We start from the raw sequence: 15,050 nt of genomic DNA, 5'->3' as shown, positions 1-15,050 counted from the left end.
GTCGACATGTGGCCACTGCAGAATACAACATGCATGTGGGATTTGTCTACTTTGCAGGGAGTGATAGTCTCGCACCAACTCATTACAACATAAAGTTGCATTTGTATGTTGTGGAGCTGATATTCATACGGTTGTTTGCATGTATCAATTCTTCATCAGTTACCATGTTTTTCATACGTCATGAATTCTGGAACTGGTCTTTAATGCATAACAGAGCTCAGGTAGGACTCGTGTTTGCTTTTTGTCAATAAGACTTTCAAATATATTCATATTCTACGGTCTGTGTGACCATAGAATATGTTGTATATCTGTGACCCGTACCCTGAACATTTTGCACCGTTGACCAATCCTCTGATTTCAGTCAGATGTCTACATATATGTATTGTATTTTTGTAACTTTGGTAAATTAGATTAACTAAAAACTGTGTCCTCTGTGTTGTGTCTTAACCTCTCACAACTTGTTCCACTAATGAACATCTTACACTCAAAGTGATTTATGACTGGTTGACGACAGTGTGGGTGAGAGTACAAGAGTGAAAAGTGATAAATGTTGGCATTATGACAACTCTCCCCTACTGTGCTGGCTTCCCAGAATAACTTATAGGGACACCTGTGTGTTATTAGTATTATTAGTTCCACTTGTGCTTTCGCTGATGTAACAAGCCACAGTGCAGTTCACAATTTCATGACTCAAAGAGTAGTTCCACAGTACTTCACCCTCAGTCCCCGCAGAGACCAACTCAGCAAGAGTAACTCAGCAGACACGTAAATATACCCCAGAGAAAAGGTAGGAGATCTTCAGACAGTAGAGAGGAAATGAAAAACAGTATGATTCACACAGCAAAAGTCAAAGGGCCAAGGAAGCTGTTTCTGAAAAATCTTAATCTGGACTCTGGGGTATTGTTCTGTGTTTCTAATGGAGCTACAATACATTTTCAGCGAAAGCAACAACAGTGTAATAGAACATGTACCAATAGACAATAGACATCCAACATATCAAGTTGATCTGCGTTCAACTTTTGTTGTCGTTCCATTGACGCTGAGATGCATCGATCAGTTATACGTTATTGCTTCACAAAACCTTGTCAATTCAGTTTTATTAATATAGTGACAATAACTGTACAAACTGTCTCAGGATGCTTTGCATAACCTACCCTGAACCTCACAGAGCAAGTACTAAGTCAGCGGTGGAGAGAAACACTCTTAACAGGAAGAAACCTTGATCAGGACCCAGCTCATATGGGGGAGCCCATCTGCTGAAGGCCAGTCGGGTCAGTGACGTCACCGAGCTGGAGAAACACTCCGATGCAATTTGGTGTCACTGGAAATGCTGACAAAATTGTGGCTTTTGTTGCTCACAGTGTGAACGTACCTTAAATGTCGTCTTTTTTCAGCTGCAAAGGCTCTATTTACTCTAAGTAGATTGCAGAACAGTCCTTGCCCTAGATCGTTAATATTTCTGACAGGCTTACCTCACAAATACTCATTGATCAAAGCAGGATGGCATTGTTCATGTTTTGTTTTCGGATACCGAGGAAAAAGAGAAAACAAGAAAACAGTATGGATAAAAAAAACATTCTCAGATGGTGACAGTAAATTCTCTGGAAAGCTCTGTCCTCGTGCCGAGCTTGCCAAGATTCCCAAACTGTTTGATGGCGCTGCTTGCCGCACAACAAAGTGACCTCCTTGCTGAGAGACAAGGTGACGCACGGCTGTTGCCAATGGAGATTTCATATGCCCAACATGTGTTTATCATTTCGCTTCACCATTTAAAACATCGCATCTTCCACACAACAGGCAACAACTGGTATTTTATTTTTATTTTTGGGAGAGTCCGTCCGTCCGCAGACTCGATGACGTTTATCGTTCGCGCATGAGAGTGGCACTGTCATTTACTCTGCCTGTCAGTTTCCAGGTGCGCAGCAGGGCGCTGGCAGTCTCCCACTAATACCCATCTCCTGTCAGTTCCTGTTGAAACACACACATATAGGCAGAGGTTAATGAGCTGCAGGTGTGTCTCATTGACCACCCGGGACACTCCTGGCTCACTTGCATCTTGATTAATGCTCGGTCTCCATCAGGTTCACAGAAGCCACGCAGAACATTAGAGCCTACCGCTTGTTTAACTGCACTCGAGAGCCGCAGACCTATCACGAAACAGGATTACCATGGCTACTATTTCAGTGTGCCGCAGCTGGTGAAGGTGAAGAGTAGATTATACGCTTACTCAGTGTGCTGCTAACTGCACACATGTGCCCCCCCGTGCATTTCCATCATCTCTGTGTCCATGTCATTACACACAATTATTTCAAGTGTATGGACTGAATTTAGAATAGTGAAAGGACGACGGACCCAAAAGTATTGGATTTGTACTTGAGTCTATAGGCTGATCAAATTTAATCACATGAGCAGCGCTTCGCGTCGAAGCGTTAACATTTCTCTCTGCCTACAATGGCAGAAATCCATCCTGCATTCATCTCTCTTTAAATGGCCAAAAAACACATGAAGCGTTATTGTCCTCTGAGATTATATTCCTCCCTCTGCGGGTGAACTCTGTGGTAAATGCAAAATCGACTTGCAGTGGAGCTTAATGGATACTGATTGCTGAGGCCAATTTACCTTCCGCCCATCTACTGCTATGGACAGAGATAGCAGGCAATCAGGAAAATGGAGAGAGGGAGAGGAGGACTGAAATCTGTATCGATTGCAGCAGTTTTCTCTAAATATTTACGCAAATTAATAGAAAATATGTTGCGCTGAATATTAAAACCACTGATTTATTCCATCCTGATTTTCTTTCATTAATTGTCTGGTTTCCCATCAAGCAGCGTTGCCTGTACCCACTTTTGGATATTGTTAGAATGGAAGACCCCGCTTCATAATGAAGCATGGTTCTTGTCAGCTGATGCTTAGTGAATAATACAGCAGTGGGCTGCAGATTCTCCCAGAGCAGGCTGGTATGCTCGCTGCTGGCGCCCACCCACCAGTCGCAGGTCATTAATAACTGGGCAAGGGTGGCAAGTGCTTACTTGCTTTCTCTGTCTGTCTGTCAATTCCTTGTCTTCTCTGCATTTTAATTAATTTATTTATTCATTTGCTCTAAAACAGTGTCCTTTATTTCAGTTGTTGTGTGTTAGTTAAACACTGCCTGAAGCTCTGCACCAGCCAGAGTTTAGTGTTTTTGAGGCTGGGGGGTGGAAGGCAGAGGCTTTGTGTTGAGGTTCCAATACACAGTTTAAAGGACAGGTGACTGAACAATTTCTTAAGCGTTATAAAAATGATTTAGACTGAAAGTTGTCTCATTTTCAGCCACATGTGAATAAAAGGAAATGCCATGTCAACCAGCACGTCTGAATTACTGTTATTGGACTGAAGATTTAATGTCTACTATCAAAACGTAAATCCACTACTTACTCCATAGCATCATGTCAGTGAGGTGTCTTACTCCAGTTTTAACCTCCAGAAACTGTGTTAATGGATAATGTCATCCAGCCTTAACAGCCGTACAGATTAGGGTTCCTCGGTTTGTGATAAAATATGTTAGAACATCATGGTTGAAAATGAGGGCTGTCAAAATAATGCTTTAATAATAGGTTAAGTGACATTCCTTCTGACGCCAGCTTCAAAGTCGTACCAGATATCTTGACAGGAAGTCATCTGCAATTACTGTCGATTAAGTGAGCGGGGAGCTTTTGAGCTGCTGAGATGTTAAGAGTAAGACAAACCTGGAAAAAAAAAATCCTTTCAGGTACATTTTAAAGAAAACTTGGCACTGGGGAGAGATGATGGTTTAGGTTAAAGTAAGTATGTAAGTTACAAGACCTTCTTCTCCATGGTTCAACTGTAAACATAATTACCTGAGCTCCTCACTTTAAAGGAAGATGAAATGATTCAAGTTGGACAGACTCATTTTTATTGCTGGTTCCCTCATATACAGTGTGTGTGAATCTGATAAGACCTCAGAAGTTCTTCAGTGTTTAATTACTTCTTTTATTAATATTAACAGGAAGGTATAGTTGAGTGTGTGCATGAATGCATGACTTTAGCTACTGAAGTAACTGTCTCATCTAATGCCAGCCCCCCACCATCCACAGAGCTAAATGATGATGACAGTTTTCCTTGAATGCAGGTGGAGAAGGTGCTAATGGCCAGCAGACCTCTCTGATGGAACATGGATAGTAGAATGAAATGACTTGAAATTGGCCTGTCCAAATGGCTTTTTAATGTTCTATTTTATAAAGCTTTACTAGCTGACAACTGAGGATACTGTCATCTTCTGTCAGTGGGAGAGTCCATTTGTCCTAATGATTTAGTCCGCCTCTCTTTCTGTACACACAGTCACAATCCTTGATTGCTTCTCACTGTCCACTGATTCATATTTTCTCTTTACATTCAGTGATTTGTCAATAGCGCAACAGATTACCAAGTGCGTTTGTGGATCACAGAAGTATCTTTACTGGCGTGAGGTGGCTTGAATTATGTATCGAGAATCATTAAAGCCATAAGACCTATTGCGTCACTCTGTTATTAAAGAGAGAATGAAACAATGCTGAACCTCAGTTGGTATTTGTTGTGCAGCCTCTTATGGATTTTAGTAAGTATCAGTAGTTTCATGCACCATATTGATTTTTTGTTTGAATTTTTGGAATATGAACAAATAAGTATAAGTGGTTTTGATTGATTTAATGCAAAACAGAAATCATGCTCAAAAAGCTGCACAGTTATAAACATATTGATTGAGTCTAAGAATAAATGTAGACCATATCTATACACTGTATCTTTTTAAGCCCTTAGTATACCATATTAATACATGGTCAGTATTTCCACTTTATGTTGTGGTTTATTTGGTTTATTACGGCGGTTTTTAACAGCCATTAAAAATAAAATGTAGATAAAATTCTGAGTAAATGCCTAAGAATATAAAATGTGTACGATAACATAATCCAAAGTATAATCAGAGTCAATGATGCTCCTTTAGCACAATTAATGTCCACAACCACAAGTCTCCCTTATTCCGTCTTTATAAGGCTGAGCTCATCACGCCATGTTCTGTATAAAGATAAATGTGCAGGTACATTGAGAGCTGCTGCTCGGTTTTTGCTTCTCCTAGTCCCTCTTCAAGGCCCTGGAGTCAATAAAGCACCAAGAACAAGAGGGCTGATCAAGGATCGGTGCGCAGGTCATGTGGATATATTAAACCACTCTGCAATAATAGGCACACTGGTCCTTTATAGCTTGCTAAAGTAAAAATAACTCCAACTGTCCTCAGATTACCTTTCCCTGTCCTCCTTTCTTGCACCGTCTTCACACCTTGTTTGTTGACCCGAAAAAATAATGAGTTTACAGTCACCATAAAAGACTCAAACCAACTAAACAAAGACTGAGATCAAGGATAAACACACAGTACACACACATGTCTGCACCGTCATTATAAGATAAGAGCACATGGTGGAGAAAAGTTGGAGGGGTCACACATAGATTGTTGTAACACTAATAGGGAGCTGAGGCTGGTGATTTAGTTTGGCATTCAGGGCCAAAGGGAAATATATGTGTCTCCATTTAAGACTGAATTTGATACAGTTCTCACTATGACTCTTAAGCCATGGGGTGAAGGTATTGCTCAATTTAAAGTTATAAACCTGTAGTATTATTATATATATGTATGTATTTTCACACCATATAATAACAGTGCTACGAAACAAAGTACCCTGTGTCTGGACCAAAAAACATGCCACTTCAATGAGATCACAGCCAAAAAAAAAAAAAAAGCAGAGGTGAGTTAAATGTAGTTCATTTAAAGCTCCCACAACATTCAGGGTGACAATAAAGCTAGCCAGCTAGCCAGTGGAAATCTTCAAGAGACAGAAACCAGTAGCTTCTCCTCCTACACCTCTATCCTCTAATTCATCCTCTCCACACGTAAGATGCCTCTCACACAGGGTGGATCAGCATTTCTCAGTCCACGTTGAGAGACATGGAATCGGTTATTTATCTGGCATTTCGACTTTATTCTGGGTAATGAAATAGGGAGTGAAAGAGAGGACAGACAGAATGAGAGAGGGATGATGACAGTCACGAACTGTATCTGACTTAAGTACATGACATGTGGCCTGCCCTGCTGAATCATGGTCTGCCCTCTGTCTGTCTCCATCCCACTCTCTTTCCACTCCTCTCCTGTTCCTTCCTCACTCTGTCACTCCGTCACTCCTCCATGCCCTTAAAAATAAAACTCCTTATCACTTACCAGAACTACCCAAACTCTCTTTTGACACGTTCTGCCTCCTCCTTTATTTCATTGCTTTTGGAAGCGGCTTAGTCTTCCCCTCCTCTCCCTCCTCCTCCTCTCTTAGTCATTCATCCTTGCAAAGTCTGCCAGCGAGCCACCCTCCTCTTCGTCTCACTTCCTCCTGCTGGTTTCCAAAAGCCTCAGAGATATCAGTGGTTCACTTACTGACCTTGCACTGCTACGTCTACTGGCTCCCCTTGAATTCCTTCAGTCAGCCATTCTGATACCTTACCTAAGGATGTACACTTTATTTGACTTCAAGCCATTTTCACGTTTGTATTGTTACCATCATTATAAAGCTCACTGAACACACATCAGTTTGTTATTCAGCTTTTACTTCCTACTGAAACAATAGTTAATCTGACCTCTTTATGTGACGTGTAGTAATGATAAATTACTGCATAATGAAGGAGCACCCATTTACACGGAGACTAATGTGCATAAAATATCATATCAAAATGAAATTAATCTCTCTGACAGATCGTTTTCATTCCCCTGGAAGCAGATGAAATCAGAGCAACATTCAAATTTCCCCATAAAGGCGTCTGAAAACAGAACACTCGACGCCCAGGGGTACCCTCACGACTTTGAGATTAGTTTTAAAAGTTGCGCTAGGTCATACCTGAAAACCTGCTCAGCAACGAAGAGGGTGCAAGAAGAGGTCAGTTACAGTTTTTTTTTTTTTTTAAATATTAGTTTGAACTTGACACCGCTGAGAATAACAGGATTGGAGCTCTAATCTCAGCTCTGCAGACTCTCCTTTGCGTCCTTTATTGAATACACCTCACCCGCTGAGCCAGGAGTCTGATACTCTCGCTTGATCCAGGTTTGGTAGGAGAAGACCAGGCAGAAGACTCGAAATATTTTGCCTCTTCATGAGCCTCCATGGACCAGTATGAATTCACATTACTCTGTGCTCTTTGTAAAACAGATCCCGGTCCAAAACTCTCGCTTTTAGTCGTCCCTTACCCTGCCACAACCTGGCTCTTTACACCCTCCACCTACTCTTTTTGCCCGCAGCTGAATGCAACAAGTTGACACCCGTTCAGTGGATATTTTTCAAAGTCTTTCTGGGAATTATGGAAAAGGTACATGTTGAAGCAGAGTATGAGGAAAAGTGGGTACGTCAAAAAGATAAATTATCGACTCACAAAATGACTCCAGGAACACTGTAACCACTCTAAAACGGTGATGAACAGGAGTAACAGATGGAAACGTACGGTGATAAATGTAATATGTGTGTGTGCGTGCATGTGTACATTGTTGCCTAAGGGCCAGAGACAAAGACGTGTTCTCAGTGATGCGACCCCGATGTTGATTGACAGCTCCCTGTAGGCGTTCCCACGGTGACTCAGAAGTTGTCACTGACTATTTATTTCTTCATTTTTCTTTCTGTTGAACAGCTCAGATGATACCCTGCAGCCTAAACAGCTTGGGCCAATTACTGCATGTCCAAATAAGATAGAATCCCATCGTAGCCCTACAGTTTTAGTTTAAACACCATCATTTGCCCCTGCTTCCAGAAACACATTTATGAATACACTTCAATCTACCTTGAAGGAATTTCAGAAACATCACGTATGTTGAATGTGTCCCTGTGCAGCTCTAAGAGGTTCAGTCAACCAGTTTGTCAATGTAAATGATTTGGACCCAGTAACCCCCAACAAAATCAAGGTTGGTTAGAAGTGCGGTTTTGTGGTTTCATCTCCTTTGGTGTTACGTTCTTTTAATGCCGCGCACAGGAAAGGAAAACGAGGGAGTTCACTGTCAAATGGGTGACACAGCAGTTACTTCAGCAAAGCACAATAACACAAGGACAACGGGCTGTTGCGTTGTTTTGTGCATTTGCTGATGTCTAATGGAATGAACACCCACTTTAAGAGTGTGAATGAAATAGCGCAGGGTTGTGGGTGTTTAAGGACGCAATGAAGTAAAATGAAAATGTGATGCACAAGTACTTAAGTACAAAGTTTTATTAATATTTTGTGTTCTGTTTTTTATTCACCAAGGTAGTACCATTTTTTGGTTTAATTCCTTCTTTCGCTTACATTCCAGTTTGGTTTTGAGTTTAAACCCTCTATTTCATGGTGGTTATTTCATTGTTTAATTGTGAAAACGTGTCCTTTACTTTAAAAGTAAAGACGATTCTATCCACATGGTAGTATGACGTGAGGTCAACCTGACACATCTTTGAGTATTTAGGAAACGCTCCACTATCATTCTAGTCCCCTGTCACAGGATTAAATGACTACAGACGAGTCACCTTGATGCCTATGGTCATGAAATCCTTTGAGCAACTGGTGTTGGCCAATCTGAAGGACATCAGTGATCCTCTGCTAGACCCCCTGCAGGTCCACATGTCAGTGGATGGTGCAGTCAACGTGGCTCTGCACTACATGCACCACCTTGACTCTGCAGGGACCTACGCATGGGCCCTGTTTGTAGATTTCAGCTCTGTGTTCATCCTGGAACTTCCCCACCACAAACTGTCCCAGCTCGCTGTGTCCTCCTCCACCTGTCAGTGGATCACCAGTTTCCTGACTGACAGGAGGCAGTCAGGGAAACTGGGAAACACCCCATCCAGCACTGGTGCCCCCCAGGGGTGTGTTCTCTCTCCACTGCTCTTTTCCCTTTACACCGATGACTGCACCTCAGGGGATCTTTCTGTGAAACTCCTGAACTTTGTAGACAACACGACTGTCGTTAGACTCATCCTGGGAGGCGACAAGTCTGCGTACAGAGGGGAAGTGGAACAGCTGGTCTAAAATGCTAAAGTTAATTTGTTGCCATAGCAACAAGAGATGATATGGTAAAAACACTATTATATACCTGTCAGTCCCAACATTAAAACCACTGGCAGGAGAAGTGAATAACATTGACTATCTTGTGGCAATTCAATGTTCTGCTGGGAAACTTTTGGACCTGGCATTCATGTGGATGATACTTGTAATACTCATCTAGACCAGAGGCCCCTCCCCTCAATCCATAGGACCCAAAGACCACCGATAACAACATTCTGATGTCAGACACCACAGGACTTATGGGGTTATGAGACCTAAACTATAGACTACACTCACATGTTTATAAGTATGCAACATTTTTTCAGATAGTTCCTGCGTCCTTTTAAATTAAAGCCTTTATTTCTACTCCCTGCAGCTAAGTGTTTTTCTCACATCACGTTTTAGCATTTTGGTTTACTTTTAATTGACTGTTAAACACCCTTGTTTCACTGATAACCGTTTTAGATTGTCTCAACAGTGGGCTTATGTCACCCTTTTGTTTGGTTTACTTTGTCGTCTGTATGTTTTCGTGCATGTAAATGTGAGTTTAGGGGCTTGTGAGAAGCATTTACATCTATAGACGACTATTTGGGTGAGTGTGATGGTTGGCAGGGTGTGAAGACGTGTGTGGTTATAACACTAAACCTGCGAAGCTGCCATTTTCTCTGTCTTAACACGCTGATGGAGGGAGTCTTTCGCACTAAGAGACTGAGAGAGGGAGAGGAAGACGGAGACTTTCAAAATGAAATCGTTTATAGCAAAACAGTGGAGACGTGTTCAGGCAGTTTCAATGAGAACGGAAACAAATAAAGTAAAAGCTTGGTTTCCAGCTTTGTATTTCATTCCCTTAAGATCTATATAGTAGAGCCTGGCGCTGTGGGTTGAATTGGCTGGTTACATCTGCATCTTGCATTTTTCCCTCCTTGCCAGCGTTTTATGTTGCTATGCGTCATACTATTGTGTTCCTCAACTGGTTATTGACTTGCAAGATAAGGCTCCATTCACTCATTTTCTCTGTATGGTTGGTTACAGTGCAATCAACAGGAGACTCCCAGTTCAGGACTCCAGGAGGTGTTAAGATGGCAAAGTTCCTCTTTCTGTACCAGCTATCGTGCTCTAATATTTTGTCTAGCTGTTTTGTGACGAGCATAAATCAAGCAGCTTTGGTAAATGAAACAGCTGTCTGTTGCTGCATGAAACAGGACTGATGAGACTGCAGCGACTGAGCACCACAGTAAATGTGCTGTTTAATAATCAGCAGGCTAAAGGCAGTTTTGGTGATAATTCAACTAACATAATTCTGTGCCACCAAAACGACTCCCGAGCCTGTTAGTACTTTCAGAGCTCGTTCTTGCAGTGTTTACTTTGAGTGGAGTTAAGTAGTAATGTAAGCCGTAAGTAGGCCTGTTGTTTGGACCGCTCCGATTTATGGATGCTGAGGGGTAGACGGCTCGGATGAAAGACTTTCTGTCAGGTTAGGAGATACTGATACCACGTTGCCATAGCAACTGCCGTGAGCCAAAAAAAAAAAAAAAGGAAAAAAAAAAAAACAAAACAAAAGAGGGCTACCAGGGATCGAGAACAAATGATGAAATGATGAAACAGGTCAGTGAAAGATGACATTCAGATTCAACAATGACTAAAACTGACATTCGGCAAACAAATAGTTTTTATGGGGGATTTTTAAACACGCATCTCTGCCCTCCACTCACAGCCATTACCGTGCTGCGGGATTCTTCCGCTCGTGCATGTGACCTGTAACAAATGTTAGAGAGTGGCTTGAAAAACAGTTGAGCGCTTTAAGGTTGAATGACATTATCCTCATAGATGCTGCCATTTTGCAAACTATTTGTTGTGTGAAACTGTTTGGAAGTAGCACGAGAATCTAAAGACATTTGTTTTCCCATGCAGCACTTACTGCAACTTTATCAGTAGGCTAATGTGTCGCTTAAAAGTATGTGCCTGTGATTACATTTTCATTTATATTTACGTCACGACGCAAGAACCTGATAAATCCAGTAACTGCAACTGATTGTGCAACACAGGGCAAGAGAGTCCCAGAGTGAGAAACCCAGAGTCTCTTTTGCATCACATGATTGTGTGACTTATACAGTGAATTTCATGAGCGCTGAGCAGTGGACAACGCAGTGCCATCATTTAGTTTCCCTCCACTCCCCATAGCTGCCATCTGTCACAATATCAATTTATTTCCCGCTCTCTAAAGACTGCCCAGCACTAATTGGAAATAGCATGTAGCGTATTCTGTGTTCTGCACACATGGAGAGCGGAGCTATCAGTCAGTCTGTGATGGGAATGTGATGCAATCGCTCCCTCAAGCCCATCTGTAGAATAAATAATTATTTCTTTTTTTATCTAACTGAGGGAAGTGAAAGAAACAAAGGCCACAGTCAGTGCACTTGGAGACACTGGAGCACAAACAATGTATGGTGTAAACGGGAAAAACACAGGAGGTTCAGTTTAGGAGAAATATTCATTTTACTTCATTAGCATGTGTCTATGGTAACAGAGGAGAAATGGTTAGATGCTGAATCTACTGACTAAAGACTAACTTGAAAACGCAACTTTAAAACAAAAAAACACCAACACTAAAGCATAGCACAAATGCAAGACAGAATTACAGTCAATAAAGGTATTTCCTGTACATTTTAATTAACCATATCCACTAATTGAAAATAACTTACATTTTACTTACAACACATATACTTGTAACACATATATTAGTGTAAGGTAGTCCTATAGATAACAACTTCTGTCTGGCAATTAAAACTGCAATCAACTGTTTTGATGACTGCTGTTCAGTCAGACAGCATCAGAGCTTTTCAACAGCATTCATCAAAAGATGATTAGTAACTCTGAAAGGGTTCAGGTTTTGTTTTCTTTTCGTGTATTAAAAGACTGCCAACTCTTTCTTTTCACTCACTTTCACTGCTTTGATCAAATCTGGTTACATCGGATAATTTATTCATTTATTTTTTTTTTTACAGAAGCAAGGCCCCAACCATGGCCACAGCCTTTACAAGAGAAGAATAGACTTCCTGACTATGCTCAGTCCATCCAAATTTCAAGGAAGAACACACATTGCTTTCTGAAGCCTTTTGTGTGTAGGTGTAGTTCATGTACTCGTCTGTCTTTATTAACCAAGGAACTTATTAGTTCCTGATTATTGGGTAAAACACCTGAGACCTACCTACTGTTAAAGGTCCGACATGCAGGATTGAGTGCCATCTAGTGGTGAGATTGGAACGTAATGTTTGTCTGTCCTGGGCTACTCTAGACTCATGGCTCTGCTTCCTATAAAGATATGGAAGACTCCTTCTAAAGCCAGGAAAAACACAACATTTCGTACTTCTAAACATCAAAGACTACATTCAGTTTCTGCTAATACTGCACTAATTCCAAACCCATATCCATGGCAAAACCCCAGTAGTTTTGAGTGTAGTCTGAAAAGCAGCAGGGTGTGTGTCCCAGTGGAGGTCAGCTAATCTCGCCTCCACTGCGAGGCACGCTCCAGAGGTGGAAGCACAACGTGCACACAGATATCCAGCCAATCCCCGTCAACATATGTGGGCCCACAGGGAGGGAAAGTAGGGCGACGCGCTACCGACTAACCCTGCCACCCACTCCCTCCTCCACATAAGGCTGCACACACATGGACTGGGGAATATTGTCTTGTTCTTGTAACATGCTACATTGATTTATTTAGCCCGCTGATTCATTTCACAGGAAGGTTGCAAATTAAAACAAATTTGGAGCTTGTTGCGGTGGCATTTACGGTCCATTTATGCCTCAATGTCCGCGAGCAGCAGCAATATACAGTATTTTTGACATCGCTGGATTGGGATAAATTCTATACATGACTGTATAATTAATTTTATTCAAACATTCATTTTAAACAGAGTCTTGCTAATTGGGGTTAGGTTGTTGCTTTGACTCCATATTTCCTGTACTATTTTAGTATTTACATTTGATTATACTATACTTATAGCTATCTGAGCTTTTACATACATTAACCTATTATACAGCTAACATATATTATCCAGCCATATAATGTGACTCTGTATAGCTCAACCAGCAAAACACAAAAGTGCTGGTTACATGTGAAGGCGTCAGTGTTAATCAATCACACATATTCTGTACCAGCAAGTTCCGTCTCTTGATTTCAGCTGCTTTGACGTGATGCTTACACTGAGTGTTCAAAACACTCCATGTTTTATGACATCAGATATTCTGCATGTCTTTTGTATATTCATTTCCCTATTTTGAATTGCTAATAACTCATCACCTCGACATGTTGTACTACCATTTTTGAGTTGCTCATTTTGTGCCTCTCCCTGGTAAACCCTCCAATGAGTATGCACTGCTGGGAGCGTTTCCAGCCTGTTTTAGATTCAGATGTTGCATCTCCAGTGGTTCTCCGCTGGTTCACTTTCCACCGAGCATATTTAACACATGACACTAGGTGGATCCTTCAGTCTAAAGTGGTTTACGGTAACAGGAGTGCATACATCTTGAGTATAGGTGGCCCCAATGGGAACCGAGGCTCATATCCTGACAGTGCTGGCGCTGATATATACTGTACCCGCCCAGCTATACTGAAAATGAAATCCCTAACCTTGGCAGCTTTAGTGCCAGGCTCTACTCATTGAGCTCCATGGGAAATTGAGTTTCCAACCCTGCAAGCAGCAGCGCTTATAGCTTTACCCATAGGGCTGAAAAACTGCAGAATTTCACAGAACAGATCACAGTGTCATCTTCTTTTGGCTCTGTGGGGGTCACAAAGCCTCAATATATATCCACATGCTTTTATTAATTGCTCTAAACCAACACTCTCCACCAACGTTTAAATGAAGATAAAAGATTACTTCTTTTGGGAAAATAAAACGTGTTTTAAAAATGTTCTTTTAGCAACCAACGATTATAAATAGTCGGCCCAATGTATCCCAAAAAGCCTCGTACATTATATCTTGTCCACCTCCTCCTGTCCCACATTGCAGGCGTTTCTGAAGGGAAAAATCACGAAGGCACCGACGAGAGGTCTCTGGGTCATTGGTAAAGTGAAAAATGATCCGCTTACATCTGTGCTAACATGTGCCGATAAGATTGGGGGCAGATTGGACAGAGCTTTTCGCATTAGAAAGACCAGCTCACCCACTCTAAGATGTAGGGCAGGGCTACTCAGGAGATAAAGTCACTTTCAGAGCGGTAAAAGCCATCAGTGACACTACAGACATCAGCACTTCCTCTAGAATATTTCCCACCAGTCAGTGCGAGGGGATATCTCCAGTCCCGGAAAAACTCCTGCAATCCATTGTTGCAAAGACCATGTCTTGAAATCACCACTGGATTTCAACAGAACTATTTTGCTGGTTCAGTTTTCAGCAGAGCAGGTAACGCTTTAAAGGAAGGTCACAAAATTGCTTCACAATAGGCTATACAAACCATGGTAAACAAAAATAATGAAGAATAAAATTCAATATGACCGGTACAATAAAACTGTTTCTAACCTGAAATGTCTTTTACGTCTCTTGAAATGATTGTGACAATGTGATTTATTCTTGATAGATAAAATGTGTATATCTGAGAACTGTATTGATCAGTCTCTTTCAGAATAAAAAGAGGAAGGTGTCTGAAAACAAACAAAAAAAAAAACTATATATATATATATATATATATATATATATATATATGTTGTATGTGTATATATAGATATATACAGTATATACACACACATATACACACACAAGACCACAAGACAGTTCAATACGTACACTAGTGAAAAGAAATGTTTTAACAGTTCTGCTCTGTATCATAGCTTTATAAAGGTTAAAGAATCTGACTTGTATCTCTTTTTTTTTTTTTTTTTTTGACTACACAATCTTAGTCGGTGGGCTAGACCAAATAACAGAAACACTAGCATATATTTCAATCCACAAACTGCATCCTCTACAATGATCATCCATTTG

General features: G+C 41.1%; 1 protein-coding gene across 1 annotated transcript in view; it reads left to right on the top strand.

Moving 5' to 3' along the window:
• Positions 1–15,050, top strand: part of LOC125018786 (pro-neuregulin-3, membrane-bound isoform) — a 318,686-nt gene that overhangs the window by 262,368 nt on the left and 41,268 nt on the right. The window lies entirely within an intron of this gene.

The sequence above is a fragment of the Mugil cephalus genome, chromosome 13 (assembly GCF_022458985.1).
Source record: "Mugil cephalus isolate CIBA_MC_2020 chromosome 13, CIBA_Mcephalus_1.1, whole genome shotgun sequence".
Taxonomy (NCBI): Eukaryota; Metazoa; Chordata; class Actinopteri; order Mugiliformes; family Mugilidae; genus Mugil; species Mugil cephalus.
The sequence above is the reverse complement of the archived record's forward strand: the minus strand, read 5'-3'. Positions and strand labels throughout refer to the sequence as shown.